The sequence below is a fragment of the Pseudonaja textilis genome, chromosome 3 (genome assembly GCF_049901715.1).
Source record: "Pseudonaja textilis isolate UNSWEBS1 chromosome 3, rPseTex1.2, whole genome shotgun sequence".
Lineage (NCBI taxonomy): Eukaryota > Metazoa > Chordata > Lepidosauria > Squamata > Elapidae > Pseudonaja > Pseudonaja textilis.
This window is the reverse complement of record NC_141992.1, coordinates 121637571-121653124: the sequence shown is the minus strand read 5'-3', so window position 1 is coordinate 121653124 and position 15554 is coordinate 121637571. Positions and strand designations below refer to the sequence as shown.

Below are 15554 nucleotides of genomic sequence, written 5' to 3'. Positions count from 1 at the left end.
CAATAACCAACTTTAAAACATAACTGATGTAATTGCTGGGGGAAAAAATGTTTTTATGTGCTCAGAAAAAAATCTGAGGTTCCAGCAGCCCTGTCTATTGATTGGCTGTTTAAATAGAGGCCTATATGATCCAAATAGGCTGGCCTGATTATACAACAGCAGCAGGATTTCAGTGCTCAGCTAGTGTTGAGGCACAGAAGCCAGAGACAGGATGAGAATATGTACTATGGCATCAGTATGTAACTGCTGGAGCTGAAGAAGCCAGCTACCTAGCTCCCTCCGTGGACAACTTACTGTGTTGCTTTCTTCCTTGCTGAGAAGATGCCAGCTGTGTGCCTGTGAAACAGCTAAGAGAACCGGTCCTTGGAATAATGCGTTTGACTTGTAATCCGTGTCTCTGAAATAGAGCTTCATTGCTGACATACCTGATGTCAATAAAACCCCTCAGAACTCAAGACATATACAGAATGAAGGTGAGTTGTTCAATGCATGCCTTATCCCTGGTGCATCATGATGTGGCTTTTATTGCATTTGAATTTTTGCTTTCTTAATACAAGGGGAGAGTGAGTGACTGCTTTGCATAAATAGGAAAAAAAGATGTTTTTTTTTTAAAGACTCAGTGTCAGTAAATGGAAACGACTCCTGAGGAAATGTTTTCATGACAGGCATCCTTTTTTCATTATACAGTATATAAGAAGAAGAGGAACAGCACAGTAAGATATTTCTGTCCTTTTATATTAGCATTCTTGCTAAGGAGCTTGACTTTCTTTTTTTAAAAAAATGCTGCTATTGCTTACTGTTGGTAACTACTTAAAAATAAAAGCTAGTCTTATCAACTTTAAGGTCCATTTAAAAGCAATTCTTGCCTGCTTAAAATAAGGTTTGCCAGGTATTAACAATAATACCATAACCTTAAGCATGTATAGTACGACTTGTAAGAATTCCCCTCCTCCCCACCCAAAACTGATCCCATGAGGTTTTAGTCTTAAATTTTCAACATATGGAGATTTTTGTCCTCTTTAAATCAAACAGCTCTTTTCATTCAGTAATAACATGTTCTAACTTATCAAATTATAGCACCCTTAAGTTAATCTTTTTTTAAGAAAATAATAATTGATTGGGTGGTGGATGCTTGTCTTCTAAATTATTGTTGATATTAAGTTACTCTAGTTAGTGTATACAAGTGGTCTATGGGGATATGACTAAAAAGGCAGTTTTCTTATTTCACATTGGTAGACTTTGCATTTTGTTGCTCCAGCTGTCATAATCTGCATTGCCTTTTTCATATCCTAGCCATTTTTAAAACATTCATGGGTTTGTTTTTGTTTTACTATGATATTAATTTGCTACTGTAGGATTATTATCTTGTGTGTAGAGAAATTAAAATGGCTGTATCTGAAGCTTTTGATGAACTTATGTTGACCAATAACTTTCCTGAGGTTTAGTCCAATTAACAAGATTTACATAGTATGTTACTTCTGCAACAGTGATGCTGTTTCTAAAGAGTAGCCGTATATTGCCATGGAAAATGATCTCTTGCATTTACTGTGTTTTCTGGCTATCTCTTCTCTTGCAAAAACTCAAAGGGTCAGGATGTAGGACACTTAAATAAAAATTACTTTTAAAATAGTTGTCATTGGAAAAACATCTATCCTGAAGAAAATTAATATGGAAGAAAATATTGATATAATTCAGTATGGGGGTGCGGGTTGCTAAAATGTAAGTCCAAATGTGTTAAAAGTAGGCTGGTGTTTGTTTTTTAAATAAGGGTTCAGCTTAATCATAAAAAGATACACTTGCTAAAATCTCCTTTTCTACTCAAGAATTAAGGATGAAGAAGCCCTATGTTCTTTTGCACCTGGACATCTACTTCCAGGTTGAACTGCAATTTTAAAGTGCAACTCTTATAGATCCCTACTCAGAGGTAATACAACTGAATTCAATTGAGCTTGCTCCCAAGTAAATTAGTATGGAGGCTTAGCTATACATGGTAACACATGGGGGGAGGAATGTATCTTGAAAATATGTAACCTATCTTTGAAACTTCCCAAATAGCTACTTAAATGTTGAATTGATATATGACAATTGAAAGGTCATTTCTTTTTTTAAAAAAGGGAAATATCTGAAGAAAAAGTATGTGCATGAAATTCTTATGTTATAAAGAAATGATTACTAGCTTCTTATCTTGAAATATTTAGCTTCTTTTAGGTTCTTGCTTCAGGGGAAAAAAAACAAAATGCATGATCCAGGCAAAGTTATGCCCATTCAATAATTTTGATGAGAAAAATAAACACATTTCCTGCTAAATCCCAGTTAGCTAACAGTAAAACTTTCTCTGGAGTGTGCCTAAAGTGTGTATCTCTATATTAAGAGGAGAGATGCTGCATATAGTAATTTTACTGATGTTGTTCTCTATCCCTGGAAATACTTTACTTCCTGCTGATAAAAATTAATTTTGTCTGTAAATCATCTTCTCATCTCACTACTCTGGGGAAATTTTTAAGTGTGCTCCTTTCCAGTTCTCTGAGGTACTTAATAACTATACCATATGCTTTATGCATGTGCATATTGTGATTTGTCTAAAACATCATTTTGCAATCTATAGGCCCCATTCTGTGTGGAGACCTTCCTTATGTTATAAAGTAATTGTGTCAAGCCAGGACATTGCTCAGGGAAGGGAAGGCTGTAAACATTACACCCAGGAGTAGACCAAGTTACTTGGGTTCCTTATGCATGATCAATGAAGTGAATTGGACTGCCATTTGTCAGAAATGGTATAGGGTCTCCTGCTTGGGGAGGTTGGACTAGATGACCTATAAGGTCCCTTCCAACTCTGATTATCTGTTATCTGTTAATTGTTATGGAGAAGACTCTTTTATATCTAAAAAATGTAGATCATCCTGATGAAAAACTCTAAAAATATGAATTCTGGCATAATTTCTTCTCTATAGTGCATTCTTTGTCGCAATCTTATGTTATTTGATGTGTGATGTGCTGGAGGGAAGATTGTTCATTTATGAAGGAGTCTACCATTATAAATATTAGTTTGTAATATAGGGAATATAATTGATGAGTACAATTCTAGCCAACTTAATAAGCCTATATATCCTTATTTATTAAAGTCAGAGATCCACCATCTCATTCTCAGGCTGACTCTATATATTGATGATTTGTATGGATACATATATCTCTAGAAGTTAATTTAGCATCTAGCTCTCTAGAAGTACAACATAGTTATATAGGCAAAAAATAGTTACTAGGAATGCTGCTCATTTCAAGCATTTGTACGACAAAACTAATAGACTGGGATGCTTTTGCTACTCACAGTTTATGTGCATTTTCTTGTTGGTCTTCTGAATAATACTCTTTATTAAACCTGTACTTCAAACTGCTCCTTTGAAGATCAAATTGATGGTCTCCTTGATATCTTTGAACAAGGTTTATCCAACTCTTGTTCCAAATTTTGGCCCTGTGTTATTCAAACTGCCTTTTTGTGATGTTTGCCTGTTTGGGAAATAATTTACATTCTGCTGTGGAACAGAACTCTTTAACTTGCAGTTCACTTAGAGCCAGTAGAGGGCTCTTTCTCCCTATACTATCTACATAGCAGGTTATGCTACAAATATTTCTAGGCTGCTTATCACTTAAAAAAAAAAAAGTTCTGCTCAAATTAAAATGTGGAGGGATTTTACTCCGTAAGGAATATTTATTTTCTTTGACTTTATCATGATGTCTAAACCATTTTTTCCCCTTCAATTAGTCATCCCTATAGTAATATTTGTAGTCTCTTTCTCTTGGAAGATGCACAAAAATGTTAAAAATAGCACGAAATATTCTGCCTGAAGAAGAATTTATAATTTTAATATCTGAGGGGTGGCTGATAGTAGACCAAGCTGAAAAGCAGTGGTTGTGCTTTGCATTCAGAACACAAAATTCACAGGTCAGGCTTTCCCTTGAAGCAGAGTTAATTGAGCTATTTCAGAAAACTTGGAGAAGTGAGAAAAGCATCATTTTGATCTGCTTCAGGCAAAGGAATATCTCGAACTATCATTACCCAGCCAGTTTGACTTACTATCTTTTACTGCCTTCAATCACAACTAGCTCCAACATCTGTGGATTCCCCCTCCCCCATTTACACACATTATTGTGTGTAAACCACAGCTTGTGTAACAAGCTATGATTAAAAAAAACTTCAGTGATTTATCGGTATGCAGCCATTCAGAAGCATTTCAAATCAAATCTGAAAATGATCTTGATAACAACTTGATGGTCACTAATAGATTATGACAGAAACAAGATACATTGACTTCAATAAGCCATATTCCCAGGGTTGGGATCCTACTGGTTTGACCTGGTTCAATCGAACTGGTAGCTCCGAAGAGCAGCTGACACTGAACTGGTTCGCTGCGATGATTGTCTGGTCATCTGTTTGGCCCACCCACCTGCCCAGCCTCTAGGCTGTTCTTTAATCTCTGCATTTTCCTCCTGAACTGCTTTGCTCAGCTCAGCTGATTGCTGCTCATCAGCTGGAGAAGGTGAATGCTTGCCGGCCCCAGTAATTTGTAATTAGTGCACATGCATGCACAGCGTGCATTTGGCGTGCACACACACACGAAGCAAACCGGTTATGCCGGTAGGATCCCACCCATGCATATTCCTTGGTAATTGTGAATTGAATGACAACCTGTGGTGGTGTTCAGATAATCCTGGTACATTTCTTGAGTTATTTTCTTTGCAGCACTCATATTGAGGTTAGAGACATATCTGCAATATGAGCAATGTGCCTTTTAATTGACCTATCAAGTTGTATAACACTAGATTGATCATTAAATAAATGTACAAAATGGCAATTGCCATACTGTCCAATTCATCTATAGGTTAATTAAATATCTTCTAGGAAGATCTACCATATTTCACGGTTGTAAAGCCTTCAGCACTCAGATTCTCATATAAAGGACATGTCTCAGCCAGATAATCAAAGTGACTTAAGTAATCATGATAATTGGGGTAGTCCATATATTGGGAAGGAGAATAATGGTCTACAATTCAGAACTATATGCATGTGGATAGTGCTGGAAATTGTTGCACGTTTAAATACTCTTCTCTAAAAACAAATGGATATGGAGGAATATTGAGGGGGCAAGCTTCTGTTCACAGCCCTTTTAAGTTTTGAATGCATAAATAAGGCTTAAAGGTAAAAGTAAAGGTTCCCCTCACACATACGTGCTAGTTGTTTCCGGCTCTAGGGGGTGGTGCTCATTTCTGTTACAAAGCTGAAGAGCCAGCGCTGTCTGAAGATGCCTCCTGGTCATGTGACTGGCATGACTAAACCCGAAGGCACACAAAATGCTATCACCTTCCCACCAAAGTAGTCCCTATTTTTCTACTTGCATTTTTACATGCTTTCAAACTGCTAGGTTGGTAGAAGCTGGGACAAATAATGGGAGCTCACTCAGTTATGTGGTGCTACTGAACTGCCAACCTTTCTGATCGACCAGCTCAGAAATAAGAAATAAGGGTTATTCTTTTCTATTCAGGTAGATTCCAAATGTTTCATGGCCATGAGTGTTATGCTGATGAAATTTGCAATAGCAATGGTGAATTTGGAAAATGAGTTTACAGTGTAAATGTAAGTTAAAGCTGGTGCCATTTCTATCCCACTTTTCAATCTCACAAAAGCTGCTTTACTTCCACAGCCTAGATGTGCTGAAAACATAAAGAAGCCAATCGGTGTCCCCACAAGTTGGACCAATGGAAGAGTGTAAAGTATGATATTGATTTAGTGTTGTGACCTGACTCTGGAATAACGAAAATTCACCCAGGAGTGATTCCTATGATGAAAACTGCTATGCTGCCTATCTAGCTTTATCTAGTTTCATTAAAAAAAAAAAATCAAGCAAAGGAACTGGAAGGCCAGTTTTCTACAAATGCATTCTAGAATTTCTACCAATGGAAACAGTCCAATATATGAACCCAATTCGTGCCACTTGCCCACCTTGCCTTGATTCTGAACTGGTTCCACTTTCTCCTATGGGAATGCCCAGCTTCACTGTGTGGAAGAAAATAAAAATCTGGAACGATCCCTTGTTGGAGAAATGAATCTAAGTGGCAGTGCATGCAAAGATATGAAATATAGTATTTTTCTGAAAAGAGTGCTACAAAATCCTGTGGCTTATAAGAGGAAAAATAGGAACGGAGTTTGAGATTCAATTAGTGTAAGTTTTACTTTCATTGGAGCCTCTCTTATTTTGAGTTTACAGAAACCAGAATGTAAATCTGGGGCAAGCCTTGGGTATCAATTCTGGATTATACTAATTTGGATGTAGAGAAGGAATGCATATTTGTGCTTATTAATCAGATTTATTGACTTGGTACAGGTAGTCCTCAATTTACACACACAATTGAACCCAACATTTCTATTGTAGCCACTTCTATTGTGACATTTGTTAAGTGGGTTTTGCCCCATGTTATAACCTTTCTTGCCACAGTTAAGTGAACATGGCAGTTGTTAAGTTAGCAACATGGTTGTCAAATGAATTTGGCTTCCCCATTGACTTTGCATGTGAGAAGGTTGCAAAAAGTGATCACATGACCCCAGGACATTGCAACTGTCATAAATACATGACTGAATTTGGATCACATGACTATGGGGATGATGCAATGGCCACAAGTGGGAAAAACCTTTATAAGTCACTTTTTTTCAATGCTGTTGTAACTTTGAATGGTTACTAAATGAACTATTGAAAGTCGAGGCTACCTGTATGTCATGTGAATAAGCAAAAAGACATTTTTCTAGCTGATATGAGGAAATTGACTTTGACTAGCAATTGAAGAAACCCATAGTAGTACTTTCATATGCAGTACTTCCCTTTTATTCAGATTTTAGTCCAAGATGATAATGCTAGTTCACCTCTAGTGTGAATGCCTGTGAATTTATGAGGATAAATGAGCAATATGGTTGATAGCTCATATAGGCTTTTATCAGTGGGATCTTTTGAAAGGATCAAGCCAGTTGTCAGTGAGGAAAATGATTGAGGCACATGGCTTCCAGTATCTCTTTGAAGTTTCTTCTCTCTTTTGTTCCGATACCAGTAATGCTTCCTTTCCTTTCCAGAATTTTTATTTGAAAAAGAGACTGCGTAGTAAAGTATCTAAAATGATATTTGGTGAAGCTATTGAGATCTGTTCTAGTAATATATCCCAAACTTGCATTACTTTTCTTTTTTAATATTCTTCCTGATAAAATCAGGTGTGCTAATTGTAAAAGAAGGTGGTGCTGGCTGGATTTTGGAAATATGATACTTTTGCTGATGCTTTTTTTTAAATCTTATGCTCTCTGGTCTTTAATGTGGTTTGCAGAATGAGTCATTTGCACAGAGGCATAATCAATTCTGGATGTAAAATGTCTGTTAATTACATTATTTTGTTAATTATTCATTTCACTTGGACTTTCTGGGAGAAAAATTATTGGGAAAAATAGCAAAGAAAGACAGGAGAATTCATTAAAAGCCAGAAAAAATCAAAGCAATCAACTAAATTGGATGCTGCTTCTGTTGAGTTTGTAGTTTACAGAAAGATTTTGGCTTCATTTAAAACAGATTATTTACCTGTCTATTATTCCTTCACAGAAGAGTAATGTGTCATAGATCAACATGAGCATCATAATTCATGTGGTACAAGATTCCTTTAAGCTAGTACAGAGTGATTAGCAGATTTTCCCCAAGGGAATCATTAGCTGTGAGAGATGAGAATCTTCCCTTCCATTCTTTTGAACATGAAGGATTCATTTATTTATTTGGAAATGAATCACATGGATCAGGGGTTATCATATTACAGCCATGGGCTAATTTTTTTTATATGGCCACAATCAGGAGCAGATTGCCAGGCCCAAACTATTGTGGAGGACATCCTGGGAAGGAGTAGCTGCAGCAGTCTGTCAGCAGTCTTCTTCTTGGTGGGCTAGCATTGTCCAATGGCTGCCACAGTGCTTGGCCTAAAGACTTACCAGCCATGATGGAGAGGATAACTAGGATCTCATCATCAGAGAAAAGTTTGCCAACCCAACCCCAACATGAAAAATAGCTTGGACCTGAATATATTTGGGATTCTTTGTTGACGGACAAAAATTAGGCAATTTTTAAAGCAGTCGTAGTTGGTTATTTTTTAAAAGAACAAAAATGAAAAAGAAAAATCCCCAAACACCGTCAGGGTAGTAGGCACATGAAAATATGATGACCTGATGCAAGGCACAGAAGAAACACAGCTGGGGAACAGTTCTAACTTTATTGCTCCAACTTTCCCCCAAATGTCCTCACATTTTCTGCAAGTCCTGGAGCAAAAAGCTCCCCCACACACCTCCAACAGCCTCTGCCTGAAAGTAGTCCAGCAAACAAAACAAGGCAGCAAACAAGGCAAAAAGTCCAGTGAGGCAGGCAAACCAGGCAAGACACACAAGATGAAGCACAGCAAAATCCAGACATCAGCAATGGCATGCAAGGCTCCAAGAATTCAGCATTTGTTCCCGACAAATGCCCCTCCCAATGACATCTCCTTAAGGCTCAGTCCCCAGGTGAGCCTTGTGAAGAGGGGCAGGGCACTCTCTTCCCGAGTCATCAGGTCAGCCTGCACTGTTCCCACCTCCTCTTCACTCTCCATGCCAGAGGATTAGGAGGGGGGCAGCCCTTGCTCATCACTCTGTTGCTCCTCTGCTCCACTGTCTGCCCTCTCTCCCACCCCCTCTTGCTCATCCTGCACCTGTTCTTCACTGTCAATCCTTCACAGGCTCGAGGGACCTGGGGCTGCCTCATCCTGCTCCTCTGGTCATTCCTCCAGAGCCAGTGAGGCTGTGCCCTCTTCCTCCATTGGTCCCAGCTCTGCCTCATCCTCCTCTGTGGACTCAGAGTCCAATGGGCCATGACACAAACTCTCAGGAAATACTATTCCAGGGGGCAGGCACAACAGTGTAATATAAAACAGATTGTTGTACACCATTAATTTTATAATCCTTACTTAATACCAATTTAAACTTGAGTCATCTTGCACCTAGTCACAACCCATAGCATAATCATTATGCAGCTCTAGGTGTTGTGGATCTATTGATGTCACATGCACTTTCCTGATTCATCCACCTTTGTTTCATGTCTAAGTTTCACCAGTTGTTCTTCTGCCTGCTCCAGCCAGGTTTTCTTTGGAACTGATCACTGTATTTTTAACCTAAATGGAAGTAATTCCCAAGCAATCCATAAGAAACTCAGCATGATCCCATGCAATAGAACGTACTCAAACCACCTCAGTCAATGATTCAATTTGGTTGCTGCACCATTCCTTAATTGTTACTTAATTTTGTCATAGATAAATTAATAATAATACATAAGTACATTATAAATCTTATGATTTATGATTTATCACTGTTGTTTGTATGTATATTGACAGCTTATGCACTGGAGACAAATTTCTTGTATGTCCAATCACTCTTGACCAATAAGAAGCATTCTATTCCTATTCTATCCTATCCTATCCTATCCTATCCTATCCTATCCTATTCCTATTCCTATTCCTATTCCTATTCCTGTTCTGTTCTGTTCTGTTCTGTTCTGTTCTGTTCCGTTCCGTTCCGTTCCGTTCCATTCCATTCCATTCCATTCCATTCCATTCCATTCCATTCCATTCTATTCTATTCTATTCTATTCTATTCTATTCTATTCTATTCTATTCCAATCCATTCCATTCCATTCCAGGTCTTGGTCTTGGTCTTGGTCTTGGTCTTGGTCTTGGTCTTGGACTTTTCTTATTCTATTGATTGAAATCCCCCCAAAATGTCATAGGCACTGAGAAAATTTCAAGCTTTTTCAGTAATTTTGAAGCAAAGTCTAAGATTCTGCATTATAAAACAGAATTAATTTAATATCTACACTGGTATAATTTAAATCAGCATTGAGTGCTGCTACCCCAAAAACGTGTACTTCATAAACCTCAAAAATATCTGAAAAACAAAGCATTTTAGTGGATTTTAAACTTTAAGCTAGACGCCAAATTCAAGTTCAAAGGCGAGTCAATTTCAAGAAGTAGGAGCTAAATGGGAAAAGGCAAAAATGAAGTGGCCATTGTAATAAGTGGGAAGTTTAAGCAAAATTAATTGTATAATTGAACTGAGAACACTGGAAAAAGTACTATGTAATCCTTGGAAGCCATCACAAATTATAGGCTAGATAGACTGGCTAAATGATTGTGCAAGCTAGGCACAATATATAAAGAAAATCCAGTTTCCATGTGATTATATGTACTCAATTTTGTACAATCATTACAAAGAAAATTTTATGGACATGTGATTGGGAATTTAGATTGACTTGAGTTGCTCAACATTTGTGTGTCTTTCAGAAATTAAGCAAGATTTCATAATCAAAAAAATTTGAAAGGTGCTATTTACGTCATCAAGATCAACTCCCTGCTCAGAGCAAAAAGCCAAATTAGTCTGTGCTTGAATTCATCAGTGATAAGCTTTCTACCTAAATGCCTCCATTGTTGAATTTTTCCTAATATTCATCCAGAATCTTTTGTCATGTAAATTAAGCCCTTTATGTGTAGCCTATAATCTTGGGTGATCAAGAATGATCTTCTCAGTGATAGTCCTTCAGGTATTGGGAAAAAAATGTTAATATATGGCTTTGTAGTATCTTGCTTTTAAGACCAGATATGCTTGATTTCCTCAATCTTCCTTTATAGGTTTCCATTCTTTTGATCAGCTTCATTGTCTATATCTGAATACCCACCTAGTTTTTCTGAATCTGAAGTACAGAATGATGCCCAATTTATTCTCTCTGTCCAAGGCAGAATAAAACAGAATTGTAGCTGTTTCTGATTTAGAATTGGTGCTAAAATTGTATTATACTATGACTCAGTATGTAGCTAACTGTCAAATAAAATCCCAAATCAACTTATCAGTAGATTGTGCATTTTTCAGATTATTTTTATATGCTTTTCTTTAACATAAGGCTAAACTATTGGGACAATGTCAAATTTCAAGTGTGGAGTAATGGAAAGTTTGGTATTTACAGATAACTGGCAGGTCTGATCATGGTTCCCCCATCACCACAAAAAAATAAAAAAATAAAATAAAGTTTGTGATGTAAGGGGTAATAGTAGGAGATCTGGTTCTGCCATGTGTCATCTAGACAGAGTTATGGTAGAAATACATAGAGATGACCTTGGAGTAGGCATGCAGAGACAATTGGCAAAACATGAGTTTAGCCACAAGAGCAAGAAAACCTGACCAAAGAAACTTAGAATACTCTCAGGCTTTTAAAATTCTGTAATTATAGCCTATATCAACAAAGTACAGTTTTAGTATTGTTTTTAGTGTCTATTTCCTAACCTGGGCTACTTCAAAGGGCTAACAGATAGATTGAGCTGTATTTTTAGAAAGACAAAACTGAATGATGAAGCCTCTCTAATCAAGTATGCCAGTGATACTGGAAGATAGGCTGTTTTCTCCCAAGAACACAGGCATATTGAGTCTTTAACTTTACAAACTAATATACATGCTTGTCATATCAGAAATGACAGCATTAATGCAACAAGTTAAAAAAACGAAGGGAAATACTAGTATCAAGTGTCAAAATAAAAACAGAAACATATGAATATTCATCATTGCATATAGTATTCTAAAATGTCAAAAGTACTTCAGATACATTTCTTTAGACAGCAAGACTTTTAACAACTCTGTGAATGAGACCAAAATATATGTTCCCATAATTTGAACAAAGCTGAAAAACCGACCATATTTGTCAAAGGCTACATACTGAGTTCATGATGACTGCTGGCTCAGGTTATGCCTATATATTAGTTGTCTGAGAGTGCAGAAAGATTTGTTCAGAGCGAATTTTAATGGACTTACACACTTTTGAACTTGTGTAATGTATATTCAAGGTAGAATGCATTGATATGCCACTATCTACACTTCACTGAATTTTGTGATGTGGATTTCAATTAAAAAGAAAGGAAGAAAATTATCAGGAGTGGGGGAAGCAAGTCGATAAAAATGCATATGTTCACAGAAATGTGAAAGAGAAAATGTTCATGGAGACTGAAAATTTGCAGACTAATGCAGAAATATGAAATAATGACCATACTATGAAAAAGTGACAAACCAAGCCAAATTAAATATCACAAATTCACCCATCCCTACTAGCTGGGATACAGATCCCTTTTCTCAGTGGCCAAAACAAAGATGCTTTAAACTCTGTTGAAATTCTTCACAAAAACAAGAGGTGCAAAGTAATTCTACAATAAATATAAACAATTTGAGCTAATGAAATATTTGATATCTGGACCAATGTACTCAGATTTAAATAAAATATTGATCACTCTGGAATGTATAAATATATTTATACTTCTTTTGTTGCCCTGCACAGGCGAACAGAGTTGGAAAGCAGGTTAATAGGGTGGGGAGAGAATCAGATTTTGCAGTATCCTTCCACTGCCATGCCCACCAAGCCACACCCACAGAATTGATAGTTAAAAAAAAATTGAATCCCACTACTGTTCTATACACACTCCCTCACACATTTATTTTATAAATTCTATTCTGCCACAATAAAAAAAGATACATCCATGGCACAAATGTCAATAAAACAATAACATCAACCATAAGACAACAGTAATAGCAATAGCACTTAGATTTATATACAGCCCTATAATGCTTTATGGCACTCTCTGGGCATTTTACAATGTCATTGTATTGCCCCCAGCAATGTGGGTCCTTATTTTGCTGATCTCGGAAAGATGGAAGGCTTGAGCCCTGTCAGGATCAAATTCCAGACTGTGGGCAGAGTTAGACTGCAACACTGCATTCTAACTACTGCGACACTAGGACTCCTGGTGATAAGACAATAGCAATGATAAGAAAAACACAATCATAATTCAACAATAAATATAAAAGTTAAGGAGGACAGAATAAAATCAAGGGAATAAACATCTTTAATAAATTCCAAAACATCAATAGCCTGATCTGTTTTATACATACATACATACATACATACATACATACATACATACATACATATATCCCAACCAATCAGGATGAAGAAAAAAACCCTTCTGGCACAGCAGTAGGCTAGCCCCAAATTTAAAACTGAAATGGCTGTAAAAGTCTGACTCACAGACGAACACAGTACAGAAGCCTGATGATGGCAGATGAGATTCTGCCGAAACGTTGCTACAACTTTAAAAGCACAACTATAATGACGTGGGAAAATCCCCGAACAAAGCTGAATACCATACATGTAAGTACCCGCGAAAACTCAAAAATTATCAATGGAAATCAAATTTAGCAACCCATGGAAGTCTGGATTTGGAGTTATACTCAAAATTAAAGTGGAAAAAACACTAGAGGTTGATCCAACTTTGATGTAATGTCCTTAAAACAAGTCAAAATGAGGCTCAGTAGTGTGTGTGGCCTCCACGTGCCTGTATGACCTCCCTACAACACCTGGGCATGCTCCTGATGAGGTGGCGGATGGTCTTCTGAGGGATCTCCTCCCAAAACTGGACTAAAGCATCCCCCAACTCCTGGACAGTCTGTGGTGCAATGTGGCATTAGTGGATGGAGTGAGACATGATGTCCCAGATGTGCTCAATTGGATTCAGATCTGGGGAATGGGCGGGCCAGTCCATAGCATCAATGCCTTCATCTTGCAGGAACTGCTGACCCACTCCAGCCACATGAGGTCTAGCATTGTCTTGCATTAAGAGGAAGCACAGAGTCGAAGACACAAGCCTGAAGATGATGAATGAGACTTCATTGAAACGTTGCCTAGATACTTTGAATCTTATGCGGGAGAAAACCCAAACAACCAAAGATCCACATACAAATGTGACTACGAGAACCTATTTTACATTGGTTCTGTCTTGTAATTTTCCACAAAAAAGAAATCTTGCTGGAAGGCACGTATTCAGCTCAGCAGGAAAGCACTGACAGGGAGGAAGTTAAATAAAAGAATAACCCCAGACAATAATGTGTATTCCAAGGAGATATGCCTGTCTATAACAGTTACAAAATAACAGCTATAGAGTATGACTCATGTCACGTAAACTGGTCTGAAAAAGATTAACATTGTATCTCTTTACCTTTCTGTAAATTTCCTCTCTGACCCCCTCCCTTGAATTAGCACAATAAAAGAGGACAGCAAAAAGCCTGGGGAAGGGAGAAGCAGAAGAAAGGAGCAGGAGAAGAAGCAGAGAGCCCGGACATTTTTCCATCTGTTCCAGGGCAGCCAGGGAATCCCATCTCCCCCAGGCTCAAAGTGTTTCCTCATTTTAAGATTTCTTGTGTTTTGTGTGTTTTATTTCTTGTGCTTGCTTGGCAATCACTCTTGTGAGAGTCTTGCCTAGCCTCACCCTTGCGAGGGTCCCACTCTATCTCGCCCTTGCGAGGGCTATTTTCTCACCCTTGAGAGGGTTACTTTAAACTTCGTCCTTGCGAGGACTAATTCACCCTTGCGAGGGTCCCACTGTCTCGCCCTTGCGAGGGCTACTTTAAATCTCACCCTGGCGAGGGTTATTCTCTGAGAGGAATTCAGCAATCAACCAGAAAGGCGAAACAACAGACCGGTCGCTCAACGCGACAGCTGGGGGCTCGTCCGGGATCTCTAATCATCTGGGATCCCTTCGCCTTTCAGGTTCCAAGGTGTGACTTTTGTCTAGAAGTGCATCTTCTTCACCTCATTCTTATTCGCCTGGAATAGGCTACGTCGACAAAAAAGGTAAGAATGGGCTCCTCGATTTCTCAAGTTTCGTCAGGGCATAGGGACGAACTTTATAATCTAGTGAAGAAAGCTAATTCCTTTCAAAAAACCAATGGTACCACTGTGTACCCTATTTCTAAGAAATCTTTAAATAAATTTATAATTTATATTGAGGCACACTGTCCAGCCTATCCATCTGCTGGAACTCTTAACCATTCTGACTGGGAAAAATTAGGAAAATATTTACATAAAGTTCCCAGAGCTCCCATGGATATACTTATTTCTTGGAGAGCAATAATGGCTGCTATAACGACTATATATCCTCCTTCTAGTCTTCCTGAAAATTCCTTTTCTCCTGTTTCTTCTGACTCCCACTCTTCTAATTCAAAAACTTCTAAGCCTCTTGCAGCTCATTTGGAATCAAACTCTTCCTTACCACCTCCTTATTCAGATATTTCTTCCCCCCCTCCTCCTGCTCTTCCTTCTCTTTCTGATTCTCCTATTATGAATCCTATGGGAGGAATCATAACCAATCTTTTGTCATCACCTCTATCTTTAGAAACAGGAGAACCTTCTGCTTATCCTATGACTATCATCCCTGGGGGAGGAGGCAATGTTCATAGTAACATTGAGTTTAAAGTTTTGAAAAATATAAAAGATGCAGTTACAACTTATGGATTGCATTCTCCTTTTACTAGGGGAATACTTGATTCTTTGGTTACAGCTAATACAGTTATGTTATTGTATGATTGGAAAATGCTTTTTTCTATGCTTATGACTCCTGCACAATATGTTGTGTGGCAATCTGAATAC

At 37.8% G+C, this 15554-nt stretch overlaps 1 protein-coding gene across 1 annotated transcript in view; it reads left to right on the top strand.

Annotated features, from left to right (window-relative positions):
* Positions 1-219: 219 nt before the first annotated feature.
* CDH18 (cadherin 18) overlaps positions 220-15554 on the top strand; it is a 653626-nt gene continuing 638291 nt past the window's right edge. The window contains exon 1 of the mRNA XM_087930730.1: positions 220-473. The gene's annotated coding sequence lies outside the window, so the exon portion shown is untranslated. The remainder of the gene's footprint in view (positions 474-15554) is intronic.